Source organism: Coptis chinensis, chromosome 7 (assembly GCF_015680905.1).
Source record: "Coptis chinensis isolate HL-2020 chromosome 7, ASM1568090v1, whole genome shotgun sequence".
Classification (NCBI taxonomy): Eukaryota; Viridiplantae; Streptophyta; class Magnoliopsida; order Ranunculales; family Ranunculaceae; genus Coptis; species Coptis chinensis.
Window position 1 is genome coordinate 79,592,823 of NC_141462.1, and position 21,640 is coordinate 79,614,462.

Here is a 21,640-nt window from a genome sequence, read left to right on the forward strand (position 1 = left end):
GGAAAGGTATGCCTCACTTCATTATATATAAAATGTGTCAATGTTGCATTGATTTTCTACCATCACTTGTTATTTAGGTGGAATTTTTTATAATGGATTTTTGATAGATTGGGCTAAGGTGGAGAATAGAGAAGGAAGTTATATCTGGTAAAGGTAATTTATTATTTTCATGTTCCTTTTGGACCCCATTCTTTCTCATCAAACTTACGATTGTGGTTTTTTATTAGTTATTTTATTTGAACTTAGTAATGCTTCCAAAAGATCAAATGACTCATTGCATTGCACTTAATTGGCAGGGCAGCTCATGCTGGAGCAAACAAGTGTGATGACGAAAAAAGATGGAATAGCAAGTTACGAGGTTAGGGTTCTCCTTATATTCTCATTCTTTGGTATGTGATTGAATATATTGTATTATTGTATAGGGTTATGCTTTAAAATATTATGACAGTATTCCAGAACATAGTGAGGCATAACCTTTAAGAAGATGCAAGGCTTAGTGTAATATTGAATGAGAGAATGCTCAAACAGTTGTAGCAATGAGAACATTTCAAAACAAAACTAGAAGGATGAAAGAGAAGCTAAAATACATTATATCTAGGCATGTTGAACAAAATCAATCCTAATAAGCCTAAAAGTATGAATTACAAAATCAATCCTAATAAGCCTAAAAGTATGAATTTTTTGATGCAGCCTTATAAGCAGTAAGAACATTTTATTATATTTAAAATATACTACTGAGATACTGCTCATATACATATTCTAATCTCATCATAGGTTGGTTTGGTCTAGAATTTGAAGTTAACTACAAGCAAAAGGATCTGTTTTGTTCATTGAACGGGTAGTATATCTTACCCAATTTCCAACCGGTATTGATAGGTGTTAATGGGAATGAGTTTTTTGGATATCAACTTCTGTACACTATGAAAGAAGCATAGCTTTTCATCACAGATTCACATGTTGGGAATTCTTCTCTTTATTGATTTTTAAAGTAGGGCTCAACTATTTGTTAATGATTTTAGTGGTAACAAGTTGTTGGCATATCTACACAATTTATAGTTCATAATATCATGTAACAATTGTATCAAAACTACTAGCAAAAGCTTATTAGGGAAAATGTTTGTATTACATTGGCTTTTACATTATGTAGATATGCCAACAATTTCAATTGATAAGCCTGAAACATCAAAATAACTTCTGGAATGGAAATCGTTACTTCAGAAATTCTTTTTACTTATTGATTAGATAGATTGTTTTTGGTTTCGGATAACATCAAAATAACAACCCTTGCAATTCATTATTCCTGCTAAAGTCCTCTAATAAGCAAAGCTGCAAAGGTTGTCTATTTGAGCTATTGATTCAAATTGATAAAGTCGTGTGATTCTATCATTTTTTTTTTTGGTAAAAACTTAACTAGGAAAGTATCAAACTGGTAGAGAATTATAGTTAAGTGTCTTCTTTAACTCTTTGCAATCATATTTATTTTGTTTTTTGCTCAGCAAGTTATTGCTTATCAATATTTTGTAGTTTGCCATGTTCTTAAATTTTTTTTTGTTTTCCATTTTCTCCTCAGCATGGATAAGACACAAACTACTTCTACCAGTGATCGTGCTGCATTTGCTAAGGTATTTTTTTCCCTTTGGTTCCGTTTTATTCTTACATGAATTGTAAAACTCCACAATCTATATAATGTTTATTTTCTGCTTACGTTAATATTGTGAATTTGTGATGTATTTAACCTTTCACCGATTACAAAATAAAGGTTATGAACAAACAGTTACATGAAAACCATCAAGTCCAATCAGCTCATGAGGTTGTCGAGATACCTCCACGGTCAACTCTGCTTAGTGTTATTTCTTCTAAGCGCAAGTTGGCTCAATGCACAAGAAGAGAGAGAGAGAGCGCATAAGTGCTAATTCGTCAACCTCATAAATACCTTTACATCAAGTCCAATCAGCTCATGAGTTTAAAGGATGATTCATAAACAAAATTTGAACGACAAAAGATAACAACAGCTGCCACGATGTATGATCAAGTGCAAAAAAGTTGTTCTCTAGATCATTCATCTTCCTGGCTACGCAACCTAGCCAATTTGTTTGTGAGAACAATATCAAGTTGTGCAGCTCGCTCAACATGATATTCTTTCAGATATAATTTTTTTGTGTCTAAGTACCCTTGGTTTAACTCTAATTTGATTATTCACTTGAATCACATGCTCTGTTCTTGGCTAAGCAAATTTTTTTTTATCTTTTGGTTTTGTTCTTCATTTCTAATTTGTTGTTTTCTTTATTGAATATATATGGGATTAGAATTAAACTTCCCAGACTGTTTGTTGAAGTGCCTAATAAAAGCATTTATATTCTAATCTTTAATATTGTTTGTTAAAATGCCTCAATGAAGTAACTTTTTTGTTCTTAACACAGGTCCAATGAAGAACTTGCGGTCGATCAAGTCCAAAGAATCAAAACTCAACTTTGACCATTAATTGAAAGGTTGCTTATGGTAAAAGCGTGCTTTAACCCGAAGAAGTTAAATTGGGCATCACTTTTCTGTCTTAACCAGTAAAGTCTCAGGTAAGTTTTACATTACAGATTACATTACATTACGTGTCCTTAGTTGACCATGCTTGACGAAATGAAGTTTTGCTATGCTTCTTACTATTTTTTCTTAATGTTATTAGTCCATTTTTTTGCATGTTTAGTCAGTAATGGTCGTCGTCTTGAAACTGTTGAAAAAGTTTGGTTATCAATGTAGGGTGGATTTTGTGTGTCTGGGTGTTTAGCTAATGAAGTTTTTTAAATGGAGAAGAGTATCGGATGATTTTCGATTTGGGAGGGTGTAAAAGATGGGGGTAGGTCGGTGAGGCTACTCAGAATTTGATGGAGGAGTATGAGGAGGAGGAATACAGAGTTTGGCATTGGCTGCTTTGAAGAATTGTTTTTTGGTTGGTGGTTCTGGTGTTAAGGTTGTTAAGAATTTTAGTAATGGGATTAATGGAAGGGTGTTTATGTGAAGTTTGATAATGAGAGTTCTAGATTTGGTTCACATTTTGGCCATTTGGTTTCGACACCGAAAAAAGTTATTCTAATTATGAGGTTAGTTCTCCTTCGATTGGGCTTCATTAGCTTGATATTGAAACGGGGAGGATGGTTTGAGAATGGAATTTTGAGAAAAAAAAAGTGGCATGATATTAGCAATAGTAAGGGATCTCAGTTGGACCATTCAAGATCGACATTCTTGGGTTTGGATAATAATAGGCTTTGTAAGTGGGATAGCAATAGTAAGCGGTCTTGAATTGGACTCAAGGACATCAGTTTTTCTAGAGGGACCCGAACTTTTCGGTGGCAATTTGTTGCTTTATATCCCTAAAGTCTGCTTCATTTATTTAAAGATTCTAAGCTATTACTCTTGCCAAATGATTTGCAGGTTGAATAAAGCTTGGATGATGTTTAGTATATGGAAAGGTAATAATTATCTAAGTAATTTCCCCTTTCAAGCAGTACAATTTGAATTTATTTCTTTTAAGCGAGCGATTCTAAGTTACTCGATTTAATTGCAAAAATCAATGTTCTTCATGCTGATTATGTTCTTAAATTTGGGTTTCTATTCTTTAAATTTTGTAGTCATTATGGAACAACAAATAGTAGTTGAAATTCATTGGGAGTGGGTATGATATCAATTTCGCAATTGAATTGTGGAAGATGCTCAGGTATGTATACTATTCGTGCTATAGTAACATATTATTTCTTCAATTGAGATTACATTATGATATGTGAATTAAGAAAACTTTTTGAGTTGATTTAGGACTGACTAGATAAGAGCATCTATAAAGAAGCGCCGAGATTTATTCAAATTTTGCTACCCATATGAAGGATTTCTAACCCTAAAAAATGCATCTCTAGAGGAAACACAATCTGGTTGCAAAAGGCAGCAATAGGTGCACACTTACCCGACAATTGATTTGTGATTCATAATGCTTGGCGTTTATTTGTATTTCTGTTATTGTATACCTTTTTTTTCATTCGTGGGAGTTGTCTTGCTACAAAGTGAACACAACCACTAATGAACACTAACTTGGTTGGATAAATAGTATTAATTAGCCACACGAGGTTGTATGCATTGGCTACGTGAGGTTGTAATTAGCCACTAAGGTTTAATTTCTATTATTTGTATGTGGCTTCCTTTGAACTTCATTTGTTTCTTCATCCATCTAGGTTATATACCCACATCAACCATTTTGAATTTTTGTGTCATGCGGCCCGTAATTTGAGAACACATCCACATATTTTATTTCATAGTTTGAAAGACATGCATGGCAATGTGTTTGCACTTTGCTTAAGAGTTGTTAGAAAAAATTAGGATAAAGGCCAAGCTCAATATTTAGAGGTTAAAAGCACCCCTTGGGTTTGCTTTTTCGAGCATCTTTTTTTATCTTTTTTTTTGTTAGTTGTTATGTTCCTTTTTTATCTCTTCAATTTTTTTTTTTCTGCTTAGTTTCGGCTCAACAATTTATGAGTTTGTTTCATACCATATTTTAATTGCTACTTTGTATTCGAAATATGTGACTCATAAAATTGTTATTGCGCTTAGGTTAGTGGGGTATCGTGCGCATGTTTATGGATTGAGTATTTTTTTTTATTGCATATGTCTTGCCTATTTTAATGGCAACCAAAAAACATATGGTATAAAGTATGGTAGGAATTCATTTACTGGCTATAATGCTTGCTTTTTGGGAGAAATATTGCATAGAGATTATAACGGATGTGGAAGGTAGCTAGAAAAACTTTGAAGGAATGAAGGATTACGCTTATAAGTTGTAGGCATATTTTGCTTCGTGCTTTTTTCAAGGAAGGCAAAGATGTTTTGTCAAATGTTGAACTATTATTAACACTCTGTACTAACTAGATGGTGATAAATAGGATGAATATGTAGTGCCCCAATAGTGTTTGGTAGATACATTGTGTGTATGGTGTACTATTTTCATTGGAAGATTTAATTTAAAATTCAGTTTGATTACATAACTTGAAGACTTGGCAAGGAGATTCTCAAGAGAACATGTATTAAATATTTATTTAAGACTGCATGCAGGCCTTATAGCAAGCCCTGAAATGGGCATCATTTATGTGGTCTTTCTTTTCTTTGCTTTTCCGGCATATTTTTGGTTGTTTGTTATTGGCCACACTTTGAGACTTGGGATCTCAGCAGGAAATGCAAAAAAGTTGTTTAAAGTCGATGAGGACAGGGCTTTTAACGCCTAAGATTTGAAATGTTTTAAAATCGCCCTACTTCTCCTGGAATTTGTGGTGTTTCTCTTATGACCCCATTAGTTCCTTGCTTCTTTGGGCTACCATGCCTACTCTCAACTGATTTCTTCCCTAATTGAAGGCCCCTTTCAGTTTCATATTTACTTGCCTACATTAACACCAACTTTGAAAATGAGATATGTGTTGTGAATTAATCAATATACAAGTTGGTTTATGAAAAATAAAATGGCATCTATAATGCGCATTACTGCATTGTGTGATTGTGTCTAGAGTGCTGACTGTGTGCAATCTCAGCACAATAAGTCCTGTTGTGCATCATCACGATCTAGAGGTCTGAGACATTGTGCATGCACCAAAAATTTCTTGAAGCCATTTGGTAAGTAATGGCAAGTCTTCTTATCTGATCCATAACCAATGTTGGGCATCAAGGTGACCCCCTTGAACTTTCTTCTGACCCAAGAATCAATACCCTTGGGCCTTCTCCAGTTTTGCTTGACACATATCTTATGGTCACTCTGTGTAGAAATAAAAATGACATGGATCTCTTCTTTCCAGTTCAAGTAGCCTTTCGTCTTGGTATCATATCCTATCAAGGTTATATATGACATATATTAAGATTGACAAGCCATTGTGAGAATTCATTAGAAGCATAAAGACACACTTTCTTCTGCATTGACCACTGTGCAAGTGAGAAGCGGTTCTACTTTTCGTTTATCTCCATGAGTATTTTTTTATCAAGTAGAGCAACACTTGGGTGCCTCTTAGTCCCACTTGGCCTATATTTTTACCCTACGCCTTATAGTGATGAGTTACTATAACTTAATGTAGCAATTGGATTGCCTTTTAGTCTTTGTAAGTTACGTTTAATAGTGATACAAAATGTTGGAATGCTACTTTTGGTTTATTTTGGATTGTTTTACTATTTGATAAAAATGATGAAAGCATCAAACTTGATTTTAGCATAGGTAGAATGTGATTATCTTGGGGTAGTGCTTTCGTCAAACATATTATATCACTATAGAATTAGATATGGTTTAGCTGTTTAGATATGCTAAGTATGGTCTTCGTCATTTGGGGAAGTTATGCATCTCATTGAGCACAAAAGCTATAACGTAGTTGAGCATATTCATCTTCGGATAGTGCTATTCATATTTAAGCTAAACAATTGTACTGTCTACAAAATTTTATTCTCCTGAACTTTATTTCTTGCTATAGGTTGCAAGTATCTACATTGATGGCTGATTTTAGTATTGATTATGTGTTTAGTCTTTTTTTTTTAAGGGTGGATTGCAACAAATTTCTTGGTTTCAGGTTTCTCCCTTATGAATTTGAATTAAACACTGTTTCTGAAAAAGAGGTAATAACCGAAGTTAGTTTTCCGTAGCTTGAACTGTATCGTAAATATCTAAACATCGGGCACATCTATAAAACACACATCAAGTATTACATACAAAAAGGTTGACAAAATTTTGTTCAACTTTCGATGTTGATTATGATTGTCACTCATTTTTCAGTGTTATTTTATTTTTTATTTTTATTTTTTTTGGAATGGAATAAGTTGTTGATTATATTTGATTGCTGGAATTTTTGGTTGAATAGGATTTGGAGTCACTGCAATTATCTTCTTCATCGCCATAGAGATCACACGGCTTATGTAATCGGTGGCATGGGTAATCTCCATTTTGTCAATGTTTGTGTTTCTCTTTATATACACTTAAGTTGCAGTGTTAAGTGTATAAAATGTTGACTAATCTTTAGATTCTTTTTTTTAAAAAATAAAAAATAAAAATCGATGAAAGATCGAATATGAGGATTCTCTACTCATATAATCTTTTCTTTAACCACGTGTGTATGGAAACATTGTGTCACTTAATCTGATTATCTAATATGTAGATGATGATCATCTATTGGCTTTGATATATTATATGAATATAATGTTATAATGTTAGTTATTAAGTGTGTCCATGCACATGCATCTAATTGTTACCAATACTTTTTTTTTTACAATATAATGTAACACTATAATGGGATGCTTCTGCATGAAATAAGAATTTTGTAATCTGATGAATATATTTGTAACTCAAATTGTAAGTGTTGATTCCTATTGTTTGTTATCGTGGTTGCAGAATTTTTTGGAGCAGTTCAAACTGATGGAAATCATATTTGCAATCCTACCAAGCCATTACAAATGTAAGCATTCTACTTTTATCGTGTATAATAAATGAAATATCGTTATATGGTTTTTATGAACCTTCTTACAAATGGTCTCACCTTCTATATCTGGAAGTGAGTATTGGCAAAACCATATTTTGAAGTGGTTCAATATTTTGGATGCTACTGACTTAATTACCCAAGGAAATTAAAGATAAAACACAACTGAGTCATTTTTTAGGTTTAATGGTTTTACTTCTTAAGAGTGAAATTAACTTATGACCGTTGTATCTCAAATTCACAATGTTTTGGTTAACCCACTTGGCCAAAGGTGTTGTAGTTGTAAGAAGGGGATCCTTATATATGGTGCTTTTACAATATGCTACACAATTTGATAAAATGGTGATAATCATGACCAGTCTTATCAAATAAAAAAATGTAAAAAGAGTCTCTTCGATATAAGCTTTATTTTTAGGCAAGTTTTGTTCTTATGAATTTATTGTTTCTCATAGTTTTGATCTCTGTGTCGGTTGAATTGATTTAATTGTTTAATTAAAAAGATCAATTTTAATGTTAGTTTAGTTTCTTTGCTTACCCCTTCGTTAATCATGCACAACATGTAAGTGATGAGATGAAGAATGTCCACTAGCGAGGATTGAATGGGAGATGGATGTTATGCTTCCAAAAAGAGAGCACATAATGGAATATTGGATTCTCACACTTCATCTCCACGAGGATTTTAAACTTTGTACTGTGTACTTCAGCGTTGCCTCTTAATTCACTTTGTGGATAATCTCAAGCAGTATCCATTTATAAAGTTCCTAGGGTAAAGAATACTATATACATACCAGATATTCGCAAATATCATTGGAATAAACTATTTAAGTTGTGAAGGACCTGACGTAGTTAAGGAATACATGTGGGGTTTAAATCGAACTCTTAATTGAAGCTTATTGATAAGCTAGATATGGTTATGGGTTAGTAAATTGCTTACTGACGTGAACATATTTATTATCGAAATGTTTATAGGAATGTCGCGTGGTATGTCAGGCTCTGTGGAGAATTAACACATGCATAACATTGTAAAGGCTATCGTATATAGATCACTATAGCATCTCAACAAAATGGCCATCTAAACAATGTTTGATTAAGGTACATAAATATGGCATTAGTATTCTTTCCTTCCCTTTTTCTTTTTGGGTTCAGGCCACATTCCTCATATTTGTCTTTAACGGACTTCAAATATAAGTCCATTAGTGAAGTTCCTGAATTCTTTGGGAAAATGGATCTTTGAACAATCTTGATTTATTACCCTCTTCTCAATGTTCTCATGGCATGTCAAGTTCTTTATGGACCTATTGTGTGTCAATGCATACCATTCACTAATTAAATTCTTTGGTGATGCGGGAAGATTCAATTCACTTCAGGGGGAACATTGAGAAGTGTGGAGCAAGGTTGCATATTGAGTTTTAGAGCAATGAATTCAACAACCATAGCATAAGAGTGATATATAGGGCTGCCATTAGATATTTGTTTTATACTATGTTGGCGTTTAGTATGTTTGTTTTTCTTCTGAACTATAATAACTATTATCACAAAGATAGCTGATTGCACAAAACTACGTGCACCTTTCAGTTGAAGCAATGCAAAGGTAACGTTCGACAAGTGCCCATGCCATAAGGCAAGTTCTTTGGTTGTCCGCAAAGTTCAAACATAAAAGAAGAGTTGGTCTTTACATATACCGAGGCCTTCAAGTGAGTAATTCATTTTTTAATAGGCTAAATGTGACTTTCTTTAAATATTAATTTGCATGTCCGTAGGTCAATGAGATTGAGAACTATCGTCTTTTATACCAATTTAAGTGATTATATATACATTTTTCCCCGATAATTAGTGATTATATATGACTTTTCCATATTTTTATTTTATGATTCCATAGGTATGGTATTTTTTTTTTGTAGATCTATTGACCCGGAGGAAATATTTTCCTTTGTAGTAAATTGCTTATGTTTTAAGTGATTTGATCATCTTAACTTTTCAATCTATTGTTGAACTTGAGGTTTTTTGCTAACGACACTGTGCACAATCAACATGTCAATAAATCATGAGCGAAAGATATTTTTTATACACAGGAGGGTCAAAGAGATGAGTAAGTATTGTACCAGGAACTCAAAACAATGGAGCTAGGACTTAATATCTATATGGGTAGCAAAAACATCAATAAAGTCTCTGTCTGTTCAAACACTTTTAAGAAAATTCAAAATCTCAAAGGGCTTAGAGGACGCACCATGGCATTGCAGAAACTTGCTTGCAGCCATAAAAATATCTACAGGGATCAAACTCTCAACTACAACCATGTGTGCTGAGAAGTAAATGGTGCACCCGATGTAATGGCTAACTTATCTCATTCCATAAAGGTTCTCATGTATGTACTATTCTTCCACTGGATAAAAGTCTAGCGATATTGTAACAAACAAAGTTAATCAATTGATTTACATAAGGTTTTAAATGGTGAGGGTTTGCCTAACCCTATTATCTTTGTTTTTTTTCTTCCTATTTTAGTTAGTTGGTATAAAATTGGAGAATACAAAATGAGATGTATATAATTGATTAGCACAGATTCAATTGGAGAAAGCCGAAAGGGATATATAATAATCAACATAGATGACAACTTGATCAAGGTAGATGACTATATTTGAAGTCATTGGACTTCAATGTACTTGCAAAAAATTGTTTTAGTGTTATTAATCTTAATCGTTGGTTTATGTTTTCATTTCCTACTTTTATTGAAAGTGTATGCTATTCTGTTGAAGTTAGTGGCATTCTGTTGTAGTTAGAGAAGTTTGCACCTGTAAAATCATCTCTTACTTTTTACGAATATGCGAAGGTATATCAAATTTTTAACTCTCTCAGATCATTTCATTGAGCGTGGCCTAAGCTTCATGCACTGACTTCATAATGAAACTTATGTTGAATAAGTAGATATTGACTCAAGATTTTTAGAGTTCATGCAAGTCATGTATAGACTGTAAATTGTTCATGATTTCATGAATAAATGAAATTTTTATTGAAGGAAAAGTATATAATCTTGATTAATGGCTAATGTGTCATGTTTATAGCTTTACTACAAATACTTGCAAGTCTTTTAATAAATACTTGCAAAAATAATTTCATTTAATGGCACCCGTTCAAGAAATTCCAAGAGAACCTATAAAACAATAAATAAATAAAAATACATATAAGACATGGGAAAAAACTTTACTAAAATTTGACAAGAAGAACTTCAAACAAAACATTCTTCAAATGTAAAGATACCTCTAAAAACTAAAAACAATCAGTATATCAAAAACACTAAGAATATTATATGATTTAAATATCCAAGTACACTACAACTATATGGTATACAAACTTTCACTCAATGAAAAAAGCATAGGATGCTTAAGTAGCCGTTTCTTATCTACAAAACCTTCATGATCAATTCCCAATTTACCCACCAACAACCTATAAGTTTTAGCATATATTGGATTTCTTTTTAAATTGTGGATGGATGAAAAAAGGCAAGCTTCATACATTCTATGTACAACATCAAGCTTATCATGAACTTGGCAACGAACAACTAATGATGAGATCTTCGTTTTATGAGCACCACAAATTAAATGTCAATAAAATCCATTTCCAAAAACATGATCAAGCCTTGAGCACAAAAGACATAGAATTTTCAATTTGACAGAAATTAGCAAATTTTGTTACTAAGTATGAGAACACAACATTAATTAATAGTAGAAAAATAAACAACTACTCAAGGACACCAAACAGATAAACCGGTAGTAAACCCCTCATAATACATCAATACTTTGACAGATTTAACTCTTAGGTGTAGTCATTCCTAGCGCCAAATGCTTTAGAAATCAATCAAGAGATGAAAAATCTATAAATATCCCACCAACAACCTATAAATTTTAGCATTGGATTTCTTTTCCGTGACGATGATGAAAAACTTTACTTTACACACTATGCGGAGGAACCTTACTTTACACACTACGTGTACATCGGTAAGCTTATCATGAATATGACAACGAACTAACGATAGAAAATTAGAAAACTATAAAAACGAGCGAAGTTCAAGGGATATTGGGAAAAATAAAAGTACATTTATGAGCTTAATGAATTTACTTTGTTGCTAAAGTCAAAGAAGATAGATTCGAGAGATAGGTTAATAGGGCGGGGATCGGGTCGGGTTCGGTCAGATATGGCTATATCCAAATCGAATCGAATAGTTTCATAATATCCGAATCGAACCCGAACCTCGATTATATCCGAAATTTAATATTCGAACCCGACTCGAACCCGATTATATCCGACTAATCCGATCGGATAACACTAAAAATTCAAAAAGCCCAAAAATATATCCGAACACGAATCCGAATCCGGCGGACCCGACCCCAACGGACCGACCCAGGCCGAATAAATAAACGGATATAAAATTGATCCGAACCCGAATTATTCGGTTCAGTCGGGTCGTTCGGTCAAACTGACCGATTCCTGCCCTATAGGTTAACCCATTTGTTTTCTTAAAAATAAGAGTGAGAATACACGTGTGGAAATTAGAGATACAAGTGGTGAAAGTGAGACCACATGCTAATTAAGTATACAAATGGGCTAAGAATTAAGCCAACATTTATCATAAAACCCATTAAAAAAATGAAAATTAAAAGACAGCCCAAAATTTGGATATCTTAATACACTATAAGGCCTATTGATAAAAAAAAATAAAAACCCCCATTTAGTCTAACAAATTATTGGCGTTGGGAACTTCAATCAATTAATTTACTTTCCGAGTTTCAATAGAGTTTGGAAGTAAGATTTTTTATACATAATAAAACAAATGAAAAAAATTATATAAAAACGGTCCCCGTTCGTTGAACGGGTCCAAAAATCTAGTCTTAATTAAATAGAAATAATAGATTTTGTAATTAATCAGTTGATAAACTCCATGATTTAAAATCGAATATGGAAAACACGTAACAACGATTTTACATATACAGTAGAATGCTGTTTTCATAAGTATCGCTTAAGTTTGCCCCCATCAAATAATTAAAAAACATATAGGCCAAGCACAATTATTGTAATCATTTAACAGATATTGCGTAGCTTGTTTTCAGTCACTCTCTCAGCTGTATCCATACAATTAATTCACTATTGCTTCATTCTGCTTTTGTATCAATAGCACTATCCAACTTGGTAAACATTAATGGAATGGGACTCTATATGGTGGCACAACCACTTCCTAAGTTCCTATCAATTAAATGTAAGAAAATTGTTCCCCAGTCCCCCTTGGCTTATGTATAAAACAAAAAGATCACACATGTGAAAGTTCTTCAAGTGAAAATTAGGCATAAATATAGAATACTACACAACACTAAATCTTAGAAAATTCAAACTAACTTTATAATGTTTTTGGCTATTTCATTTTTTCCGCCTGTAATAAAGATTTGAGAAAAACAAATAAAAAATAATTTATGCATAGATGAAATTGTTATTCAAGGTAGTGTTGTTCCCCTTAAGAAACAAAGAAATTTATATATGTGAATGGAAGATCAGCCCGTTGAAAGTCGCTATTTGTTTTCTAATTTTGAAACACGAAATGCTGGTGAATAAGTATGCATTATTCATATTGTAATTAACTAAATGTAGCAAAGATAAGAGAAAAAGTTGTCTTTCATTCAAGAAACAATAACTGGAAAAAAAAATGATGATTGTCCTAAATTGATTGAATACAAACTAAATTTAAATACCTTATAATAGACTCAATCAACTCAACAAATGAGTGCCGAAAATGGCAGAGATGGTATTCTTATAGCACTAATATGTATAGTACTAGTATTTGCCCGCGGCCGTTTCCAAGATGATATCGTACATCTGTAAGCTAACATCCGCTCCCCCCGATTACTCTGATATCGCTGGCTTTGGCACCCGACACGATCCGCCCCCATACGGCACATATATATCGTGTGCCTAACGCTAACGCACATCCGCTCCCCCAGATGGTATATAGATATACGCGCTTTGGCACCCGATGCGTGATCCCCCCATCCTACGCAATACATATCACCTTCGGTGCCGACGCCCCGATCGGCCCCTAAAAACTCCAATCGAAACCGGATGCCCGACAACCGCCCCCATTATGGTATATAGAATGTTTAATTTTAATAATAATACAACACTTTTGTTTGACTATTAAATGAATAATATCAGCCCCTTAAATTCTACTAAATAAATAGATCCAAATAGCCGGTGGTGTTGGACGCCAATATCTGCCCCTAAAAAACTCCATTTGAAACCCATTAGAAACCCGACAAAAAGCCCAACCCAAAGCCCACTAAAGCCCGGCCGCATTTGTTGACTTTAATAATGATATACAAACTCTTTGTTTTTATTAAATGAGCAACACCTCATAAGCCTATTTAAAATTCACCACATCATAAACTAGATCCAAATATTATTGGGGTGGTGTTGGATGTCAACCGATATATACCCGATTAATTTGTTATATAGATATTTGGAAAAAAAGTATAAGTGGATGTTGGAAAAGAAGGTGTACCAAAAATATCGATATCGATGAATATATCGGATATTTTGGTCCATGGTTGAAAACTTTAGTATATATATTAGAATATATTTCAAATATATCCATTATCCATTTTTTGGTAATTTGTTTTTTTTTTTCCAAACTATTTAAAATATCGAAAATATGGGATATTTTGGAAATATAATATCCAAAATATCGGAAATATATTGGAAATATCGGATTTATATTTTAAAATGGTAAAAAAGTCAACCGATATATATCGATTATATCGGCATTTGATATAAAGTTAAATAATCGGAAATTCGATATATATCGAAAAAAAATTTTAATTTATATTAAATTGGATATATCAGGATTCGAAATATCGGTGTAATTAAAAATACCGTTGGTCCATGGTTGAAAGCGCTTTAGTATAGTTAGACTGTTAGAATAGATGACAGACTTTGGGCTCGTACTAGCCTAATAAATAAGCCCAATCGAGTCGTCCAATATCCAACCCATAAATAAAACATCTTCTCTTCAACGAAAACCTCACAAGTCAGAACACACACAGTAATGTCAAGAAGAAGAGGCGACGAAAAAGACTCAAGACTCTCATCAAAGGTCGAAATCCCAGAAAGACACCGTAGCAGAGAAAGAATCTCACCAGAACAACAACAGCAAGGTACAAAAACTAGAAATTATAATTACAAATCTCGAGACTATTCTAGAACTAGCCCTAGGTATGATGAATACGACCACCGTAATTCCACTGGAAAGTTTCTTGATAGGGAATATAATAACAATAGGAATGGGAAAATAAATGAACCTGAAGGTGATGAATCTGATGAGGAATTAAAAGGATTGAGTTATGAAGAGTATCGAACAACCAAAAGGATTAAGTTGAGGAAGAATATCAGGAATTGTATTTATAGGATTACTCCTAGTCCTCCTCGTAGCGAGTGGGACCTACAGGAGGAGGATGAAAATGAAGGTGATATTGAGATTGAAGGGGATGGGAAGGAACAAGTGGGGAAGGGGTTGTCGAGTTCGGATGGTGATGATGAGTCGGAGAGTGATGAGGATATGAGGGAAAAGAAGAAGAAGAGGAGAAGGAAGAGTAGTAAGAAATCAAAACGGAGAAATGATAGTGAGTCGGATGAATCAGATGAGAGTGAGAGTGACACTGATAGGAGGAGGAAGAGGAAGTCGGGAAGTAAGAAGAGGGGTAGTGTGAAAAAGAGGAGTAACTGGAGAAGTAAGAAAAGTAAGAAGAGAAGTAGTAGGGTTGACTCGGATGAAAGTGAGAGTGAGGATATTGAGAGTGATAAGTCTGAGAGCGGATCAGCAGATGATAATGCAAGAACCAAGAATCGGAGAAGCTCTAGTTACGCTTCACATTCAAAAAGCAAAGTAAGAAAAAAGAAGCGGAGTGAGTCAGTTAGTGAGGGTTCGGAGAAAAGTTTGTTGGATTACGACACGGATAAAAAAATTATTGAGATGGATGATGATGGATTAAAAGCGGAGATGAATAGTGAGGCTCTTGCGTTTAAAGAGATGCTTGAATTACAAAAGAAATCTGGTTTAGAAAGTGATGCTGTTGTGGGTCCTATGCCTTTGCCGAGGGCTGAAGGGCATATAAGTTATGGAGGAGCTTTGCGGCCTGGTGAAGGTGATGCTATTGCTCGGTATGTGCAGCAGGGGAAGCGTATTCCTAGAAGAGGAGAAGTGGGTCTTTCGGGCTGATGAGATTCAGAGGTTTGAAGACCTTGGTTATGTTATGAGTGGTAGTAGGCATCAAAGGATGAATGCCATTCAGTATCGAAAAGGAAAACCAAGTCTACAGTGCGAGGATAAGAGGGCATTGGCAATGTTCAACTATGAGGAGAAAGCAAAACGCGTGAACACAAGGTTATGGCTGATTTGCAAAGGCTGGTTCAACGCCATATTGGGGAGGATGTTGGCCCTACCCACGATCCTTTTGGGGGAAAAGCCACTGATGATGCTGATACCTGATCTTCATGGATGTGAAACATAATCTCTGTGCCTTTGTTATTTCTTACCATTCTGGTTGGTATGTTTGTTATTTTCTTGTATGGAACTGTAGTCGATATGCCTATCGTTTGTACTTCTTTTGTTTGTTGCAGTATATGATTTTCCTAACTGAGGAAAAACATCTTTCATAATCAGATATAGTTAAGTGCATTAATACTTGTTAAAGGCCTTGAGAAGTTTGCCATTTTAGTTTCAATTCTCTTTAACTGTTGGAAATAAAAGTTTCATATTGTTTCCGTATGTATATGACTGCTTTTAATGAATTTACAACAGCTGAGATATAACTTTTAAATGAATTTGAAATGATGAATACTTTTCTATCTAGAATTAATAATAGCTCCAATTCTTGACCTTCTTGAAAAATCTAACATAGTTTGGTTTGGTATTTATTCTTCCTCAAGGAGGAAGTTGAAGGGTTGGTATAGTTGTTTGGAGGAGGAAAATGTTTTATATAGAATGGATTGGGATGCTATGAGTTTAAGTGGAATCAGTTCTCTGAATAAACCATTGGGTAGTGGTGAGAAGCAATGATGTCTTAGTGGTGGGAAGGAGCTAGTAAAACTAACGAAATAAGATTCACTGATGTCTTGAGAAGGAAGTGGAGAAAAATCTGCTGATGACTGGGAGAAGTTCATTGCCAAAGGTTGCAGGCTGCACTATGGTAGGAATGCTAGTTTCTTTAACTTCATGGCGTGTATATTGTCTTTTCTAGATGGGGCAGGAGAACATCTTATAATCTCTTAACGGTTCTTAGTTCTTGAAAGCTCAGTGTGGTGGTATATATTCAAAGATACGATGACCCAGGCTGTGTCTGAGTTCTGGCTGCTTTGTGCACCATCATTAGGTTTTTTGTGGATTAGATGTAATGTGTTTAGGCTGTGGTGGGGTTTTGTGGCAGGGGGAGGTGGTAGATGATACAGGTTCAGCCGTGTCATACAATATTTTTTAGGTTTTCCTTAGAAGGCTGAATTTAAAGTCGATACCGTTGGATTTTACCTTATGGATAGGAGTTTTATTTGTGTTGGTTGGAGCAAAAATTGAAAGGAGACTTAGTTATTTCAGGCATGGGTACCAGTGTACACTGTAGAGGATGCTATGCTATCCGGCTAATGGATATTCTGATGGCCTAGCCCAGCTATATCCCAAGGCAATCTGATTGAGTCGTGTGTTTCCACCCAATGTAAAAAAAAAAAAAAAAAAAACCCTATGTAAAGTAATCTCTCTTCTAACAAATGGGATGAAGAAGACACATGAAACTGGAGTGTTTTTCATAGGTTCAGTGATGACACGGTCAGAATCTTTTCGCAACTTGTACTATCGGTTATAGAATGTAGAATATTAAGTTGAAAAGAGTGACACAGCAACTGTTTTCCTTTACATGGTTAATCAGATCAAATCCCTTTGTAATGTGCCCACATTAAGAAAGAAATTTGATTTTAGGGCCTGCTTGATAACCCATTTTCCCGCTGGCAAATCGATATTTTCCTACTTAAACCAATATTTACCGCTGCTTGATGCGATACACGGGTCTGGCAAATATAAAACCAGTTTGCCGGCAAAACCCTCACGTGACCCTATTTTCCCACTCCGTGGGAAAAAAAAATCCAACTGAGCCTGGATATATTTTGCCAGAGGAAATCAACCAAAATTTTCCCACTTCAACGCTGACGGTGAGTTCTCACTCCCTCTCTCTCAATTTTAAGAAATTCAAACTAGTGTTTTTTCAGATCGAAGTGGATTTTGACTTTGAGCAGAAAACAAATTTCAGTTGTTGTTGGGTTGCTTATACCTTGTTGAGAATTGAGCACATGATGAACTGAGGAGGAGGCTTAGTGTGATATATGTAGTCACTGTTTCAGGTATGTAATTGCTCTTTCTATTACAGATTTCTTCTTCAGAACACTTCTTCACGATTTGTTCCTATAGAAAGTATAAAAGTTCTTGTTGGTACATTCCAATTTTACTAAATAGGGTCATATTACTCAAGGAGATATAGTGGGAAAAGCAGTAATTGTATCTTGGGTAACTCAAGATGAACCTGGTTCAAATATCGCGGCTTTGTCTTTGGAAAGCAAATGACAAACAGAAGTCTAGTGCTAGTGCTGAGGGCAAAGTGCTTACCTACAAGTTCTACAATTATACTTTTGGATACATTCATCATTGCACCATCAAAAATTTGGCAGTAGGTCTGGAACTCATTTATTGTTTATGTGTACAAGAATTGCTTCATTGATGGTAGCTCTGCTCTGTAGTTAGACGACTAAGTTGCACCTTTACTTGCCACAAGAAAGGAAGGTGTGTGTGAATGTAAATGATGTAATTTTGAGTTTGTTGTGTTTTGCAGTTTAATACAAAATATTACTATGCCCTTGGAGTGGGTAACACCATGAAGCAGTTCTGGTTTAGAACCCCTCCTGAAGTTGGACCAGATGTTCCTTATACTTTTGGTTTCATCGGTAAATTATATGAACCTTAATCCATGTGAATTTTACTAGCTACAACAGTTATTGCATTTCCTATGAAGCTTTAAATGGAAAGCATGGGTTATCTGTATTTATCAATTTATGATATAGAACTTTGGCAGATACTCAAAGAATTACAAGTGCTGATAAAGACATGTTTTGTAATAATTTTTCATTCCTTTTGGTCTTACACTATATGACGTCATTTGCAGGGGATCTTGACCAAAGTTATGATTCAAATATAACACTCACTCATTATGAAAAGAACCCAACAAAAGGGCAGACAGTGTTGTTCGTTGGCGATCTCTCTTATGCTGATAACTATCCATTTCACGACAATGTAAGATGGGATACATGGGGCAGGTTTGTGGAGAGAAGTACTGCTTATCAACCGTGGATATGGATTGCAGGGAATTATGAAATTGATTTTGTTCCTGAAATTGTAAGCACTCCATATCTACTCAAAGCAGATTAAGTCAATATGTTTATCAGTTTTTCTATGAAATTTCCACCTAATGCCACAATTCTGACATCATTTTTTTTACATTTCCTAGAAACTTGTTTCTATCTAAAAAGTTTACAGGCTACGTTTTCTTTGCGAATAGTTATTCCTACGCAGCTGAAAGATTGTCGTTGATAAACTAGAAACATTTATATTTTAACAGAAACAAAGAGATGTAAATATCTTAAGAGTATCTTTACTTGACTATGTTGTCATTCATGCCTTCATCAATGTTTAGGTTGCTTTGACTTAAAACCCCCTTTCTTTGGGTTTTAAACTGATTGCCTTTTCTAATGGTACTTTTTCATCTTAGGGACACTATGAAATCCGAGGAGACCCGTTCTCTAAGTATTAGGCCTTTTCTCCATATAATATTATGGTAATATACATACCGACTATGCTACCTCAAAATGACCTGAGTAACCAACACACTTGTGAAGGTTTATTTGCTCTTTGAATCAGTGTGTCTATCTTGAAATTGTTTTTATGGGAGATAAATGCAAACTTATGTTAATGGAAAGTATAACAATTTTCTTCATCACCCAGTTATTCTCTTGTGCACTTTCAGCTGAAATGATGCTTTCCAACAGTTTCCATGATTACCTCCAGTTTTCACCGAACAATCCGCTTTTGTTCAAATTGAAACAATTTTTTGAGAGTTGATTTCCTGACCGGAGGTGGTCTTTTTATTTTGAAGGGTGAGACTGTTCCTTTCAAGCCTTATACGCCCGTTATCATGTGCCCTATAAAGCATCTGGAAGCACCGGCTCCACTATGGTACTCCATCAAGCAAGCTTCCGCATATATCATTGTCCTCTCTTCATATTCTGCCTATGGTAAGCTTGTTTACCTTATTTATGCATGTTGTGCTTAATGTTTTGCTCCCTTGCGAAGATGTCTCTGGACAAAAATGTCATACTATCCCTCTACAAGTTATCTGTCCTGAAATGACAATAATGATGAAGTGCAATTTTTTTTGCATGTTATTAGTTATCTTATAATGTAAGAAGAAAGAGTATGATTTAGATTGATGAATACCCAAATTGTTAACTGCTAGTTATATCATGTATTTAAAGTAAAAAGGTTAATGTGGTTGCGATTCGCTTTACATGGCACAATATTCCTCTCTCTTGTGCAGGCAAATACACCCCTCAGTACAAATGGCTTGAACAGGAATTCCCCAAAGTTGATAGGAATGAAACACCATGGTTGATTGTTCTTATGCATTCCCCCTGGTATAACAGCTACAACTATCATTTTATGGAAGGGGAAACCATTAGAGTAATTTATGAGCCATGGTTTGTAAAATGCAAAGTAGATGTTGTATATGCTGGACATGTTCATGCCTATGAACGATCTGTAAGTGCATTTTTTTCTCTCTGTTCTGTTTAAGTTGACTAATCTAGATAACCTGATTCCTTTTCTTTGTTCATAAAAATTATCGGCAAGTGCAATGTGACTGTATTTGGCTTATATACTCCTATGAGTATTTGCTGTATTATATGGCTGGCCATACTTCTCTCTAAGAGTACACATTCTTTCCAGGCCAAGTAAAGATTCATACTATGGCGAGTTAAATTAATTTGGAATCTCTATATGAAGTGGGTTATTTATCTCACTTTTCAATAGGACTGGGCTCTATTTGCTAAATTAGCTTCTTCTTATTTCTTTCACCCTTGGTATACCATTTTATCTTTTGTTGCTTTTAGTATGGTAAAAAGAATTGTAGCCGTCCTTGCTACTTTCTCTGCTATGGTCTGAAAAGATTTTTTTTCCTTACAGGAACGTGTCTCAAACATTGCATACAATGTAGTAAATGGTATTTGCACTCCTATAAGTGATCAATCTGCCCCGGTCTAGAAGGACAACCAAGTAAGATAGTACTCACATACATTCATTCTGACAGTTACTTATAGATTATTTTCCTCTCCATTGAATATATAAAGTTTTCTTTGAATATGCAGCATGACCGAACCTCAACCAAAGTATTCGGCGTATCGTGAAGCAAGCTTTGGTCATGCCACGTTTGATATTAAGAATCGGACCCATGCTTACTTTCAATAGGTAGATACGATTTTGCTTTAGAGCAAGCACTTGCTGCAGCACTAAAACTAGACAAAACTCTGAAGTGGTCCATGTTGTATGAAAGGGAATTAACGCTTTGCATTAAATAATAAGATTGTCTATTTCATTTTTCCCCGCTTGGAATTTATTGAATTGTGAAGTAATTGCTCATCAATGCCCTCTTGCCCGAGGACTTATTCTTCTTTTTAACTTCCATATTTCAAGAATCTGTTTGATCACTTGGTGTGTTAAGACAGGTTGAGTTAGCCATCCACCATTACTGCTGCTTTTTAGGCTGCGTGATAATTGATGGACGTGTGCTGATGGTAACATTTTTATCCGTTCCTGGCCAACCAATACTTGTGTTGCAAGATATAAAGCATTTTCATTTGATAATGAGAAAGAAGTGGATTTCTGGTTGTTCCACTCAAGTTTTGGAAAACCGAAGGTAGAATATTAGGAGTTACAGACTACCAGTAAAATGAGTCAGTTTCCGCTTTAGAAAAGACTCTTTCCATCAATACCTGTATTGTTTATTTTGTTTACATTCACCGGATAATACTAATACAGAAGAACT

General features: G+C 34.5%; 2 pseudogenes across 2 annotated transcripts; both read left to right on the top strand.

Annotated features, from left to right (window-relative positions):
* Positions 1–14,472: 14,472 nt before the first annotated feature.
* Positions 14,473–16,279, top strand: LOC147489164 (uncharacterized; annotated as a pseudogene). Its single transcript, XR_015201958.1, has one exon. The product of XR_015201958.1 is annotated as an uncharacterized LOC147489164 (transcript).
* Positions 16,280–17,125: 846 nt separating this feature from the next.
* On the top strand, positions 17,126–21,196 carry LOC147489165 (purple acid phosphatase 2-like; annotated as a pseudogene). Its single transcript, XR_015202851.1, has 8 exons — positions 17,126–17,182; positions 18,007–18,217; positions 18,380–18,491; positions 18,710–18,939; positions 19,697–19,835; positions 20,138–20,358; positions 20,782–20,871; positions 20,964–21,196. The product of XR_015202851.1 is annotated as a purple acid phosphatase 2-like (transcript).
* The last annotated feature ends 444 nt before the right edge of the window (positions 21,197–21,640 follow it).